This window comes from Microtus oregoni, unplaced genomic scaffold (assembly GCF_018167655.1).
Source record: "Microtus oregoni isolate MIOR12 unplaced genomic scaffold, Mior012 000000F_ref0000247, whole genome shotgun sequence".
Lineage (NCBI taxonomy): Eukaryota > Metazoa > Chordata > Mammalia > Rodentia > Cricetidae > Microtus > Microtus oregoni.
This window is the reverse complement of record NW_024543059.1, coordinates 73,080,636-73,095,922: the sequence shown is the minus strand read 5'-3', so window position 1 is coordinate 73,095,922 and position 15,287 is coordinate 73,080,636. Positions and strand designations below refer to the sequence as shown.

At 42.3% G+C, this 15,287-nt stretch overlaps 1 protein-coding gene across 4 annotated transcripts in view; it reads right to left on the bottom strand.

Moving 5' to 3' along the window:
- Sgms2 (sphingomyelin synthase 2) overlaps positions 1-15,287 on the bottom strand; it is a 71,787-nt gene that overhangs the window by 19,748 nt on the left and 36,752 nt on the right. The window lies entirely within an intron of this gene.

Sequence of the window (15,287 nt, the reverse complement as noted above, 5' to 3'; positions counted from 1 at the left end):
CGATGACTTTGAAGTCACCCCGGGTGACAAAGTGAGTTCCAGGTTAGTTAAAGTGTGAAAGAAACCCTGCCTGAAAACTATACAATAAAATTTTAAAGGATTTGGAAGCTCTGCTGAATTGCTGGATGGTTGCCATGCTCATTTTCCAGAACAGTCCAGTTTCTAACTTCCCTATTTAAAAACCTATGATCCCTTTGGTGACTGCTTTCATGAACTTCAAAGCAACACAGTCAACCTATTTTAAATGACACTGCCTTGGTTTCCCCTTTTGTAGACACACACACACCACAAACAAAGTCAACAACCTTCAAACTAACAAAGTTACAAAGCCTTCGCTGGGTCTCATTTGGGAGGAGGGTAGAGGAGCAGCCTCAGGGGAACGTCCTAAAACCGCCACAGGAAACTGATAACTCATCGATACAACCACCAGTTTCTACCGAGCAACAGCATCTGGCATTCAGCAGGCGACTTGAAGCACTTACCTTTCTGTGGCTGAGGAAAGGCACCTTCGGCTGAAGTGCCCCAGGCTCCACAGAGGAGCAGAGACTTCTTACCACACTGAGCAAAGCCGGCGACTCTTATACTAGCTCACACTATGGCCCAGCTGTTCCCAATTTAGGAAAGCAGCAGTTCAGTCGGGCCACCAGCCCAGCCACCTGAAGAGTTCTGCAACCTTGTAATTAGTCTCCACCCTGAGTACACTGCACAACTTTAGCATCCTTCTTCCAGTCTTAAAGGCCTCCTTCGCAGGGTAAATACGGTTAAATTCAACGTAGTGACAGCTAAGCCTTTAAACGGATGTAAAAAGAGGAAAGTTTAAGTGGCTCGGTTAATACCTCCAGGTATTTCCTTGACACTACGGTGGCACACAGATCAACTACAGGAGTTTATTGTACACTTCCCATCTCAACACTGAGGAACGCAGGGGCCGATTAAAGGCTGGTTGGCTTGTTCGTTTTTGTTGTTGTTGTTTTAAGAACACAGGGACTAAGGAGATGGTTCAGACATAAAATGCCTGCTGTGCAAGCAGAAGGACCTGAGTTTGGATCCCCAGCACCCACTTAAAACCACCAGGCAAGGTGGAACACACCAGCAACTCCAGTGTGCTTGCAGGAGTGGGCACGGCAACTGGAGACGAGTGAATCTCTTGGGCTCGCTGGCCAGGCAGTCTAGCTGAATTAGTGGGATGCAGACTGACAGCCCCGGCTCAGAAAAGAGGGTGCAGAATGTCTAAGGAAGACACCCAATGTTGACCTTTGGCCTGCGTGCATGCATGTGGCTCACACATGAACTCAGCCAAGAGCAGCTGGTTGAATCAGAGAGCTAGAGCCACCACACGGCTCTGGGAGACAAGGAAATATCCATATTGTGAAAGAAAGACGGAGAAGAGTTGGCCCCCAGATAAAAAATTAGATTTATGTGTTACATATCCCTCTCCTCTGGCAAGAGGCATCCACCTGCAGACACAGCCCACCCTTGAGAAAGAAAAACCAACAGGGAAGTTGATCTGGTAGAAAAATAGGATCAGCGGAGGGTGAGTAGCCACGAGGGGTCACTCCCAATGGCTCACTTTCCTATTGCTATTTTGAAAAATCTCCCAGCTACCAAGACACTAGAGAAGGTGGGAAAGCCGGGGTTCCTCCAGCCTGACCAATGTTCTCTGCAGTGCCTTGGGAAATGCCACGGGAAGAATGAGTGTCACAAAGAGGAGCCCTGGCAAGACGACTCCAACAGTAACTTCTCTCCACCACGGACACCTTCTTCTGAGGAAGACACCCTCAAGCAGCGAGGGCTGGTGTCTACCCACTCCAGCCTAGTTGACTAACATATTCCTCATGTGCTCCCAGGGTGGTGTTCATGCCTACAGGAAGCTTCATCAGTGGACATACAGGTGGCCTTTGTAAGGTCGTCATCTAGTTCTAGAACATAGAATGTGGAGAGGGAAATCCAGTCACTCTTTTTCCCCAAGAGGAAGAGCTCCAGCACCTATCTCAGGGGACCAGTATGAACCTCACAGAGATAATGATCGTGCTGAGCGCGAGCCGTTAGGAGGAACTGGAGGAGTCACTGAGTGAGCGCAGTACCCACTGAGTGTCATTAGCAGGAGCATAGATATTTTCCTAGGGATTTCATTATGGTTGAATGACACCTTTGTCTGTGTCGTTCCACCACCAGACTCAATGTTGTGACGATGATGACCATGCCATATTATCCCTTCCTCTCACTGCCTGAGAAAAATGACCAAAGCCACTTCTTTGGGTGACAATTCCATTAGTCAACCTGCTTGGGTTTCCACACCAGAGCACAAACCAGCACCAAGCTAGCCAAGTACCATGAGCTAACCTAGGTAACACAGAGACAGTTCAAAATCTTTACAAACCCGCCTGTCTTGTGAGAGCAAATGCAATATTCTGAGATTGGATTTTGGTGCATCAGTATGACCCTTTTCATTTTATAATCACAAAGTTGGACATACTACTGAAATTGAAGTACTGTTTATAATTAGAAATTGAGTATACTAAAATCTAACAGAAGCACATTTTTCAGAGGTGATTAGCAGGCTGGAGATAAGCCTCTGCAGTTAGGAGCATCGCCTGCTCTTGCAGAGGACCTGGGTTTGTTTCCCAGCACCCATACTGGGTGACTCAAAACCCCTGTAACTCCACCTCTAGGAGAGCCAACACCTTTCCTGGCCTCCGCGGACACCTGCACACATATGGTGCACTTGCAGACACACATTTCCTCACATCTACACACAAACAGAAATACATCAACCTGTTTTAAAGCAATTATCTTGAGCGAAGTAAAAGGGGCATTTGATAAGTTTCAGTTTCTATTCTGCAGATGAAAGTATCCAGGGCAGGCATGGGAATAGCATTGCTAGGCTCTGCTGGTGTCAACACCATGTTTAGTTGTGTATTATGTGAGCTGATGTCTTGTGCGAAACATTCCCACTGGCGCTTCCCCTTGCCCTCCTTGAGTTGAGAATCCTCTGTTGAGTGACAGGAGATCACGTATCGTGTTTCTGCATCTTATGTCTGTCATCTTCACTACTGCTCAGTAAATCAACTGTCCTAGCCGGGGTCTCTTGTTGCTGTGAGAAAACACTGGCCGAAAAGCAAGCTGGGGAGAAAATGGCTTCTTTGACCCACACTCCCATGGCACTGAACATCACTGAAGGAAGTCAGGACAGGAACTCAAGCAGGGCAGGAATCTGGAGGCAGGCGCTGATGCAGGGGTCATGGGGGAGTGCTGCTTACTGGCTTGTTCCCCATGGCTTGCCCAGCCTGCTTTCTTCTAGAACCCAGGACCACCAGTACAGGGATGGCACTGCCCACCATGAGCTGGGCCCTCCCTATCAGTCACTAATTTAAAAAACATCCCATAGGCTCGATTACAACCTGATTTGATGGAGGCATTTTCTCAGTTGGGGTTCCCTTCTCTCAGTTGCCTCTAGTTTGGGTCAAGCTGACATAAAACCAGTCAGCACACCAGGACAAGTAAGCAGCCATGTAACTAATGAAAAACATAAAACACGTACACAAGAAACCAGTTTTCTCATGCACATACTATTGGATTATACAGGTTAAACACCCATGCATCTTTATGACAGAACCTGTAAGATTTGAAAAACCTAACATAAATATGCTGAACACCTGACCACAAGTTATCGGATTGATAGACTTCCCATATCAAAGGACAAAACTGTCCTCAAATCCTCATAATTAATTACAAGAAAATATTTGTAATTTTTGTGAAGAAAACTATGAAAAAAACAACAATACCGATGGTAAGAAAACAAACACAGAGACACCACCCTCTTAAGAAGGGAGAGGTGATACTCTATTGAGACAATACGCTATCACACTATCATAGTCACAGATGATATGCTATCACACTATCATATTCACAGATGATACGCTATCACACTATTATATCCACAGACAATACACTATTGAGATGATATGCTATACACTATTATATTCATATATAATTTGTCATTGAATTCTAACAATCCCGGTAGGATTTCTCCCGTAATTTGACAAGAGCTCTAAAACGGGAGGGGCACTCGATCTGTGCCATTACACCACACCATGGTGCTGCCATGATGGCACTTTCACCCCATCCCTAATTTTTGAGTGCATCCCCCCAATGAAATAAGAAGCACACAAACTATTTAAGCATGTTTTCAATGTTCATTGGAAGAAAAATTTGTAAAACACTCAATATCCAACATAGGGACTAATTCAGAAGCTTGTGAATCTCTCACTGTTAAGAAGTACTCTGGGGCCGGGCGGTGGTGGCGCACGCCTTTAATCCCAGCACTCGGGAGGCAGAGGCAGACGGATCTCTGTGAGTTCGAGGCCAACCTGGTCTACAAGAGCTAGTTCCAGGACAGGAACCAAAAGCTACAGAGAAACCATGCCTCGAAAAATCAAAAAAAAAAAAAAAAAAAGTACTCTGCGGTGGTATGAATGGGCTGCCTGTTCGCAACCTGAAAAACTCTGAAATGCTGAAAAATCTAAAACCACATGATTTTATAACTCATGGTTCACGTATAAAATTATTAAAATACTGTATAAAATTATCCCCAGTTGTGTGTGTGTGTGTATGTTAAATAATTTTTAAGTTAGACTTGGATTCTGTCTCTGAGAAACATCATCATGTATATACTAATATTCCAAAATAAAAAAATTCCCAAATCCAAAACAATTTTTGATTTGTTTTAATGTGTATGCCACAAGTATGCAGGTGCCTGTAGAGGCCAGAAGAGGGCAGTAGAGCCCCTGCAACTAGAATTACAAACAGCTGTGGGCTCAGTGTCAGTTGTCCCCAAAGGCAGCAAGCATTCAGAAGGGCTGAACCATCTATCTCTCTACCCTTTATCCCCCTCATCAGAAACCTTCCAGACTCCAGGCACTCAGGATAAAGGATATCAAATGTGTTTAATATCCTTTATTAAGGATACAAAAGAGATCCAAAACTACTAAAATGATACAGTATATGGCTAAGAGGAATTCAACCTGGACAGGCAGTAGAGCGTGAACAATGCCTAGTAGAAGTTACAGTAAATAAAATAGGAAAGGGGTCCTGGGATCCAGATCACAGTTGTAAGCTAAGGAAGGAGTCTAAAAGGCCACTCACTCCCAAGAATCTCCCTCTGCAGAGCTGATGGGAAGCTAGATAAAGACATTCAGAGGCAGGGCATAAAGTCCAAGGCTCAGAAAGACTTTATTAGACCTCCAAGTCCACCCTGCTCTGTGCCTGACTCCTTTACCATGATAAGATATAAGTGTGTAAATACTGCGTAAAAAGAAAAGAACTTGGGAAGTAGAAAAAGACAAGATCTCCTGAGTACATTGGGAGCATGGGGACCTTGGGAGAGGGTTGAAGGGGAGGGGAGAAGCAGGGAGAAGAGCAGAGAAAAATGTAGAGCTCAATAAAAATCAATTAAATATATACATATAATAATAATAAAAGAACTCACCTGAGTTTATGTGTGAGTTTTAATGTTTAGAAGAATTTAATCTATTCAAGATAAAAGCTAAACCCCAGTCAAAGCAAATATTATCCTACTGGTACAAATTGGAATTATAAATGATGGAGATGTGAACACTGAGCTGTAAGATGCAGAAAAAGCTTAACATTAGGTCTTAAGACAGACTATTAGTGAACTGAAACAAATACCTGATAAGCTTGTTAACCAACCCCAAAGTTCTGTCAAATCTGAAAACTCAGCAGTCACCATAAAGTCATTGAAAAGGCAAGCAGACCGAAAGAGTAACAAAATGTAATGGTCCACAGTAAATGTCACTTGCGTGTCTGGTTAGTGCCTGAGTCAATCACTCATAACAACCCTAGAAAATATTGTCAGCCCAGTTTAAAAGAAAAAGAAGAAAAAAGACAAAGCTAGTTAGTCACTCGATGCAAGGTCAGAAAAGAAACAGCAAGGCAAAACAAGTTGCCCAAGATCAGATAGGAAACAGCAAATCTTACTTTTAAATCAGAACTCTGACCTCAAGAGGTTTCACTTCTTAAATGACACACTACTGACACCAGGATATGACATCTTAATGTAAACAATCAGTCAGTGCAAAGATCAAGAGAAAAGGATCAGTTTTGTTTTGTTTATAGAAGGAGACATAAACACATAGGACTGTCCTCTTGTGATGGTTTAAGTAAAATGCTGCAGGTCCCTGAGGGGCAGCAGTGGGCAGCAGGCCATGAGACCACAGCAGGCCATGAAGGCAGGCAGCCCCATGGTGGATGAGAGACCAAGACAGATAAGCACACCATGCAGAGTGAAGTTGGATATTTATTAAGTGGGTTATGGAAGGGAAGGGGAGAAGGGGGAAGAGGTGAGGTAGGGTAGAGGCGGATCCGGCCTCAGGCTAAAAGCTGAAGATCAGCTTGCCTCAGGGGACAGGGGAGGGTGTGGGTGTGGTTTGTCTCTTAAAGGGATAGGACAGACCATTACACCTCTAAATAGCAATATACATTTAGAGGGCTGGTGGAATTGAGGGGTAGAACCAGAACTCTTGCCCTGGGGTCAACTTCAGCATCATAAAAACAAAACAAAGCAAATAAAACTCACATGCATGCACATACTCACGCACACACATGCATACACACATATACAATACACCTAAGTAGGAAAATTTTAGTATGTAAGTTGTCCCTTATCTTGGCAGAGCAAAAGGAGCTTGCTGACAATCTGCCTGTCATGTATATTCATCAAATTAATTAGTGTCACTAATATGTTATCATGTTAAATTCACACCACTGGTCTATTACTCTATGGCAACAGGATCCAGCTGAGCAGATCGCCTGCCTTGAAGCTTTTCTTAGCGATAAGGATATTTTAACCTTGTGAAACTCTTCCCTCCTCAAATAAAACATGTGCTCACAGACACAAGTGTGCTTTGGGAGAGATGTATTCCACTTCAGAAGCAACCACAAAGTTTTGTGGTATCAAGATTATGTTGTGTGTGTGTGATTCAGTTACTAGGGTGCTTGCCTTGTGTGCAAGATGACATGGGTTGGATTCCCAGCACTTCATATCCTGGGTTTAGTGACCCAGCACTTGGGAGGTGGAAACAGGAAAATTGGGAGTTCAAGGTCACCCCCAGCTAAGTAGCAAGTTCAAAGCCAGATTGGGACGCCCGAGACATTATCTCAAAATAAAAGTTTGTTTTATTATTTTTATCAACATGATCTGGAAAATTCTAAAGATGACCAATCAATTGCTTATTGAAAACCATCAATAAGCTTTGCCAACAAAAATAACCTGGTGAATATCCCTGCCAGATCTAATATTGTCTTCGTTTTTTTTTTTTTTGTGTGTGTGTGTCTGTGTGTGTGTGTGTGTGTGTGTGTGTGTGTTTTGAAACACAGTCTCCCCATATTTCCCACACTAGCCTGGAACTCCATTGTTGTCCAAGCTGGCCTTGGAGTAGTGGTCTTCTTGGCTTAGACTACTAAATCCTGTAACTATAGGCCTGCACCACCACTTCCAGCTTGGATCATAAATTTTGGACAGTCACAAGGTCCCATGTCTTTTCAATAGAATAGAGCACCAATTAGAGAAGTAGGTTCATAAAGTATCGTGGTGATGTGCAAATTTTTTTAATATAAAAATAACTGAAAACCCAGTTTCAATCAATTTTATCTGTCCATATTAACTTGAGGTAGAATTTTTGGCAGAGATTATAAGTTTTTACTTTCTGTTACGTACATCTTAAGGTGAATGGGCTATTTCCGTCCTGGATTCAGTTGTATGAGAGAAAGAGAAAGGTATTCAGCAGGGTCAGGAAGTAATCTGTTTATCTGGGACCCCAAGAGGCCTGAAGAAAGACTGCAAAGAGGCTGGAGTTTCTCTCTGGGCGGTTGACATGTTCTAAAATTAGATACTGGTGATGCTTGCATAATTTATTAATTTTCTAAAAATCATTTAACTTATACTTAAATAAATTTTATGGTATTGAGTCACAACTCACCTGTTAAAAACTGATCTAGTCTACAGGACTGAACTTTTTGTAAATAACTAGGCAACCGAGGTCTATTCCACACTCTGCCTTCTAGGCTGGCGTTATCACTTTACAGCGCTAGACTGAACTGCTGGGCATTTTGTTAGCAGTGATTCACAACTGTCATGCATTTCTGTTTTTCACAAACCAAAGCAAAAAACTAGCCAATGATAAACCATTTAACTAAACTAACCAATAATAAACCTTTTAACTAAACTACCCAGTTAACATTTTAACTAAAATTACACAGTCTACGTTCCCTCACCCCACAAAGTGTAGCTAAACAATATGAAGTGACTCGGGAAAGATGAGCTTCCACAGGGAACTGATCAAAAGGCACGCTGTGTAACTGAGGTTTTCTAACAATCCTGCAGTAATGGAGACTGACACGGGGCTGGCAGAGGCCTCCACCACCGAGGCATACCCCAAGCACCATGAGGAAGATTAGGGACAAGGAAAGGCTGCTCTCACTGGCAACCGGTCAGTTGAATGGCTCTGCAAAGTTGAAAACAATAAATTATAGTGCGAGGAATACTTTATAGGAAGGGATCACCTACAGTCCAGCGTGCAGTGGGGGAGACAAGGGTGCACGGTGCTGCCAGAGGCAACTGTCTCTTAGCTGTGAAGTCACTTCATTGAGATCTCACTGCAGAGCGTTCCCGAGGATATTAAAGTTGGACGTCTTTTTCTAGACGATTTTCTGGCTATATATTGCTACTGATGGCTGGAGAATTCTGTCTATTCCAGTGTGTTTTGTAAAGAGAACTAACTGTACTTGGAACTGTGAGGGTTCCCTGTAGCAGGAGAAGAATCTCTCTCTCTCTCTCTCTCTCTCTCTCTCTCTCTCTCTCTCTCTCTCGTTGTGGGATATTTGATTTCACTGTGTTAAAAAAAATCAACTTTGGATCAGGGGATGGAGGTAGCAACTAGCTGACAGAAATTAGCCATACAGAGTACAGAGGTTCCAGGAAAGGATGGAGAGATGCTCTCTTGCTGGGTCTCCAGCCACAAAGAAAAGTCAGCAGGTTGCTTTTCGGTCTCTCTGAGCTAGTAGATTTTCATCCCAATGTCTGACTCCTGAGTCTTTATTGGTAAATAGAATGATAGAACCTTAGTTCTGCAGGACCAGAAATCCCATCATGCTGTGGCCTGAGCTTAGGGCTGATTGTAAGGCCATGTAGTCAAAATAGATTCAGTAGATTCAGGTGCAGCCGCTAAGCGATGGGAAAACAAAGTGTGTGTGTGTGTGTGTGTGTGTGTGTGTGTGTGTGTCCAGAGAGCCTGGAACTGGAGTTACATACAAGAGGTTGTGAGCTGAGAACCAGGCTCTCCAGTCCCAGAAGGAAAAGCTTGATGGGAAGGGAAGATACAGAAGGACAATGTAACAAACCCTGGTACAGCAGGGAGCATTCAGTAAGGTGAATAAAGGAGTGAGTAATGGGTGGATGGGGAGAGTGGATGGGTAAACAAGTGAGTGACGGGTAGATTACATAGGTAAACAAGTGGGTAATGGAAAGATTAGATGGGTAAACAAGTGAGTGATGGGAAGACTGGATGGGTAAACAAGTGAGTGATGGGTAGGTTAGATGGGTAAACAAGTGAGTGATGGGTAGGTTGGTAGAATCAATAGACAGACTAACAGAGTTACCCAGACCCTGAAGGTATAAGTGGCCATAAAATTTGCTCCAAGACTAAGGAATAGTCCAAATACTCCTTTAAGCTTTTATTCAGTTTAAATAAGATGCTCTTGGGCTCTTAAAACTTTTCCCAAATGGTGGGAAATCCTGGCTTATGTTTCCCAAATGGTGGAAAATCCTGTTTTTTTGTTTGGCCCAAATACTTGTCCCCATTCTCCCACATCAGCAGAATTTTTGGAGGGTGAGATGGAAGACTGCAGATGGTACTTTCATCCAACATCAAGATGCTTTGAGCAGTAGTATGAAGAACTACCTATTTCCCTACTGTCTACATTCTGTCTCTACAGCAAGAAAAGACCACACAGCCATGGATGCATGGGATAAACTGGGTTGAAAGCATGTCTTTACACTAAAGTACTTTTCTACTTTAGCCCAAGGAAGCAGCCTTTATACAATAAAAAAAGATGTTTGTATTTTCAATAATCTGAATTATAGCTGTGCATGAGATTGCTGTGCCGTTCCAGTAATCTAAACTATAATTGTGTCAATGTATAAAATTCTATACGGTGCAGATATTTGTTCAATAGATTCATCCCATGTAACTGACATTTCTCACTTCACAGTCAGGGGTCAAACACAGTATTCAGCACTTGTTAGTGTGGATGGGGTTGTGCCAGAAAGGTTAGTTCTAACAGCCTAGTTGAAAAACGGTCATACTTATCTGCTTATACAATCTCAGTTCTTATACAGCAGAACTTAGATACCTAGAAATTGATTCCTTTAGGTTTTAATATTTAATACTCTGCAAGAAGAGGTCATAAAATTTACCTAAAGTGCTTATGTCTCCCCAGGAAAAATCACATAATAAGAAGGTATGATGTTCATAAGGGAAAGAATAATTCAGAAACAAAAGAGACCACGAAAGACTCAGGAAGGCTGAAATATCTTCATTTCTCATTTGATTATGCCAACTAAAAAAAAGTCTTTCACAAATGAAATACTAACAAATGTAGACCACTCATACAGCTGATGCTGGTTTCAATGTCCTCTAGGAGATGCAGGACTGTGGGTTACCTAAAGACACATTTGCACGGCTATTTAGGCATACTCTGGCTTTGCAATGTTCTGGCTTCTAGAAAGTACCAGTTTCTCTAAGTCCTAGTTCTTCCTAGAATGTCAACTATCCCGTTGCAATGAATAGTTATCTCTCAGAAATGCTCACTTGACCAATGCTTCCGATCTACATTTTAGACATTAGTTTCTGTGTTCCCCAAATTCGGGTCCCAGGTTTTCCAATCTAATTCAATATTCCACTAAAGGAGTGACACATAAAAGGAAAAGAACAGAAAATAACATTAGAGATTAATTTTAGCTAAGGGATTAAATTTCAAGTCTAACAAAAAGCTAGTCAAACAATTTTAATGAATATGTATAGTTACATTGTTATTTGGAATGTACACATAAGATATTCTTTTGCTGATTTTTCTTTGCTAAATGAAGAAAAGAAAACTCAGAATTTAAATTTTGTTTTAGGAGACATCGGTGGCTAATTATAGTATTTTGAATCACTGCCAATAGACATACATGCCTTAGGGGAAGATGAAGTTCACTAGAACCCAGCCTTTAGGTGCTGGAGAGACACAGCGGTTAAGAGCTCTTAGTTGGTAACTCACAACCCTCTTGACTCCAGTTCCAAGAAACCCAATGCCTCTTCTGAATTCCAAGGGCTCACATACACACGTGATGCACATACACACACTCAGGCACACACACACAAAACAAAATAATGAACTAAATCTTTCTGTTTCTACAGCAAGAGGTCCAGTAACCTTCAGAGAATGACCCTTCTCTCTCAAAGCAGGGACAGGAGTTCAGTCAAGAACGTCACTTCAATCTGTGAACAACAGTGTGGCTCTCAAAAGTTTCCGCTACTACACGTCCCGGTGCAGAGCTTGCACGCTCCATCACAGTGTTACTGTGATCTAACAACTATCCTGGAAGGTATGTCTGCGCACTGTTGACATTGAGGTGATTCAAGGTCAATTACTGGTTTCCCTTTGCAAAACCTAGGACAGGCTCTTATTTAATATTTCTTTTAAAAAATTCACAACATAAGACTTTCAGTTCTAATATATCCAAGGTCCCTTTATGGAATAATTAGACAAAAAAAAAAAAAGGAAATGAGTTTATGAAGGAAACGTGAGAACAGAACAGGAACAAACGATCTCCAAAGGAAGCTAAGTGCGGACAAGCATTGGAGCTGTGATTCAACACCTCCAAGAGGCCCAAAGCAAAACAGGACTACTGCATGCACCTTACAGCTTAGGAAGGCGAACGGGAAATCAAGTCATACTAGGGATTGTGGGGAGATGAGGCCAAACAGCCATGTGAAGCAGAGAGTTTAGAGACTATCACAGCAGCAGATAGTCTAACGACTATCTAAACAAAGATCTTTCTGCTGTAGTAGAAAAAAAAAGAACCACAGACATACATGGGAAATGGTAAGTGCTTTATGAGCACGAATACTGTTGAATGTAAATAAACATACAGCATTAGACATAAACACAGACGCTCTTTATAAGTAGCTTGTAAAATACAACTGTAAACATTTGCTTGATGGAGGTTTTCACTTGGGGGCTTTTCCCCCCACTTATCTTTGCCTATTAAGGTGGCTTAATAGACAATAAGGGGATATTGATCTTAGAAGTCCACCCCCAACTGCCGTTTTGAGAGAGCCTGGAGGAGATAGGAGGAAAGGTGATAGCCATACATCAGCACAATTAAACTGTAGTTCAGAAGGAGCATAAAAGCCACCTTGAGCCAGGCATGGTGGTTTGTGCCTTTAATCTTGGGATTCTTGATACAGAGAAGTCTTGGCCAGCTACACAGGGAGACCATGTCCCAAAACCAGTCACTCACTCACCCACCCATTCACCCATTCAACCAACCAGCCAATCAAACAACCAATCAACCAGTCAGCTAACCAGTGAGCTAACTAACCAACCAACCAGCCAGCTAACTAGTGAACCAACTAATCAACCACCTAGTTAACTCAAAAGCAACAAAAAGCTCAACCAAGCAACCACCACCAAAAGGACACGACAGGAAAAGTGAATTACTGGTAGCAACAGAAAGTGGTCTAGCTCCTTTAAAAGGACCTCTTTCTGTTCATCTTATGAATACTGAAAATGACTGTATCTCCCAAAACAGCAACTCTGCTGCTGAGAATTTATCTTGGAGCAAATTACAGAAACAAATATCACAAGAGAAATTCAGTGAGACACACAAAGGAACTTGTGTTTACAGCTGGGGAGCGAAGCAGCCATGAGATACAGTTTGCTTTAAAACGGGACACCCAAGTACAAAGGTATTTCCTGAGAGCTCATAAGAATTTGTCTAAGATGCCAATGTTGGGGAAATTTCAGTAAAGAATCTACATTGCATATACAAAAAAAAAGTCAAGATATATAAAAAAATTAACACTACTTGTTCACCCACCTTTATATTTTAGGGTTTATCGGAGAAGAGTTGGGGGAGGGATCATGAATATGATCAAAACACACGCAATTCAAATCTACACATATTATATATAATATGCATTATTCATTTGTGAGCCTGTTACATTGAAATGTATTCTGAGTCATGTACAGTTGCTGCTGTTGCTTGTGCAGGATCATCTGACAGAATCTTCATCTATTTACCTTATGTCTTTTCATAGTTTCAATGGGAACCAAGAGCACACTCAGAATATAACATTAGAAGAAAGTCTACAATTCCACTGCAGCTTGAGAAAGTCTGGAAAAAGTGCTGTTTCCAAGTCAGGATGTACCAGCCAGACAGAAGAGAACCAGGCAGAATTCAGTGTGATGGAGCCAACAGCTAAAGCAAAGCTAGCACTTCCTGTCATCTTTTGTACTTGGCTAAAGCAGCATCTCCCACCTGGACACAGTGCGTAGAGGGGGCCAAGAGACAATATAAAGTCAGTGCTCAATTAACATCAGGAAGCTAAAAGATGCAATTTCTAATTCAATCTTATTTCCATGAAATCTAATTTCCATTGACAATGCTACCTAAATACAAGTACTTGACTATAAATAACCACTCAAAGATGTCTCCGTGAAATTCTGTCTCATTCCTCCCTGATGAACTAAGAGCGCAGAAAAATGAGGTTTTGGTTTTTATGCATTTGTTCTGAAAACATCTCTTAAAACACATGAAATGTTTAACATTCGTAACAAGAGCCTATGGGATATCAGAAGCCTATTGCCCAAGTTTATGCCCCAAAGGGAAGACATTCATGTTGTATGTATGCATATTTCAGGGTATCTTAGCAACACAATATGGAACATCTACTTCTGAATCTTTTTGCCCTGAAAAAACATAGAGCATGTTTTACATCACTACCTAAACTGACAAAAGCAGCTCAATCTGTATGTAATGAGCACTGAGCACCAGACATGGATTGCTGTTGGCATGTAGCTGGTTCACACATGCATAACATGGCTAAAAAGCACCTTGGCATCATGCTTAGTTAGATGTCTCCTCTTGAGATTACTGGTTACAGCTTTCCTCAGTAGATACTGACCCTCCCATTGGGCGTGGCGTTCACATATCCGCGGTGTGGTTGCCATTCTTTAGACTTCTGGCTCAGATGAGTACATCATGCTTAGAGGGCTGAGAACTGTGATGTCCACCCAAGAGCTAAGAGCGCTGAGAATGGAAAAGGCAAAGGCTTAACAGGTACAACTCCTGCCCTAAACCGCATTGCCATTTCCGCCCACTAGGAATGTATCTTCCTCCTCCTTACTTTATTCCAGAGTAAATTTTACCATCTACCTAACTTCTCAGAGTAAATAAACATGAGGCTACTGCCTCAGCTTCACACCCCTCCCAAGCTCACCAAGGCTCACTCTGAATCCTGGCATTTTTCACCTCCCCACTATCCGGATGCTGCTTCTCTCTCAAGCTGAATTCGGCTCAGAAGCTGTTCCCAGTTCCTGCTTCCAGAGGGCTAGAGAAAGTGCAAACACAGCATCTACTGAAGGGACCCTTGGGAAACAAGCTGCTATGGTCATTGAGCACCGGGCACCACTGGTTCTTTGTACAGTGAAAGTATTGATAGCGGGGCAGACAGCAGAGAGCAGTTCATGGAGACAGAAGGCACAGATGCCCTTGATCAAGCAGAAACTCAAGCTCTGCCAGCAGCCATCAAGATATCTAAGGCAGTCTACTTTGGAGCTCCCAGCCCATCTCCTGGTTTTGTGTCCTCTTTAAATCCCTCTAACGGCTTCCTTTGGCCCAAAAGGTCACTCACTGCTTATTTTGACTACGGGAAAAATAAGAAGATGTAAACATAAAGGAAACAGAGTATAATATAGTGAACTCTATTAGTTTCTTTTAAAGCAATCTCTTAAGCCAGCTGGAAGCTTTTATTTATGCTAATCTCACCAGAGTGGACATTACGTCCTTAATAATAACCCCCAGGCCGGTCATCATTTTCCTCAAGCCTGCTTCTTGGGAGGATAATATTGGTTTGTTTTTTTTTTTTTTTCTGAACTTCCCGCATTTCCTAGAATTGTGCACAAGGTTCTTCATGATCTGACCTCCACCTTCCTTTCCATTC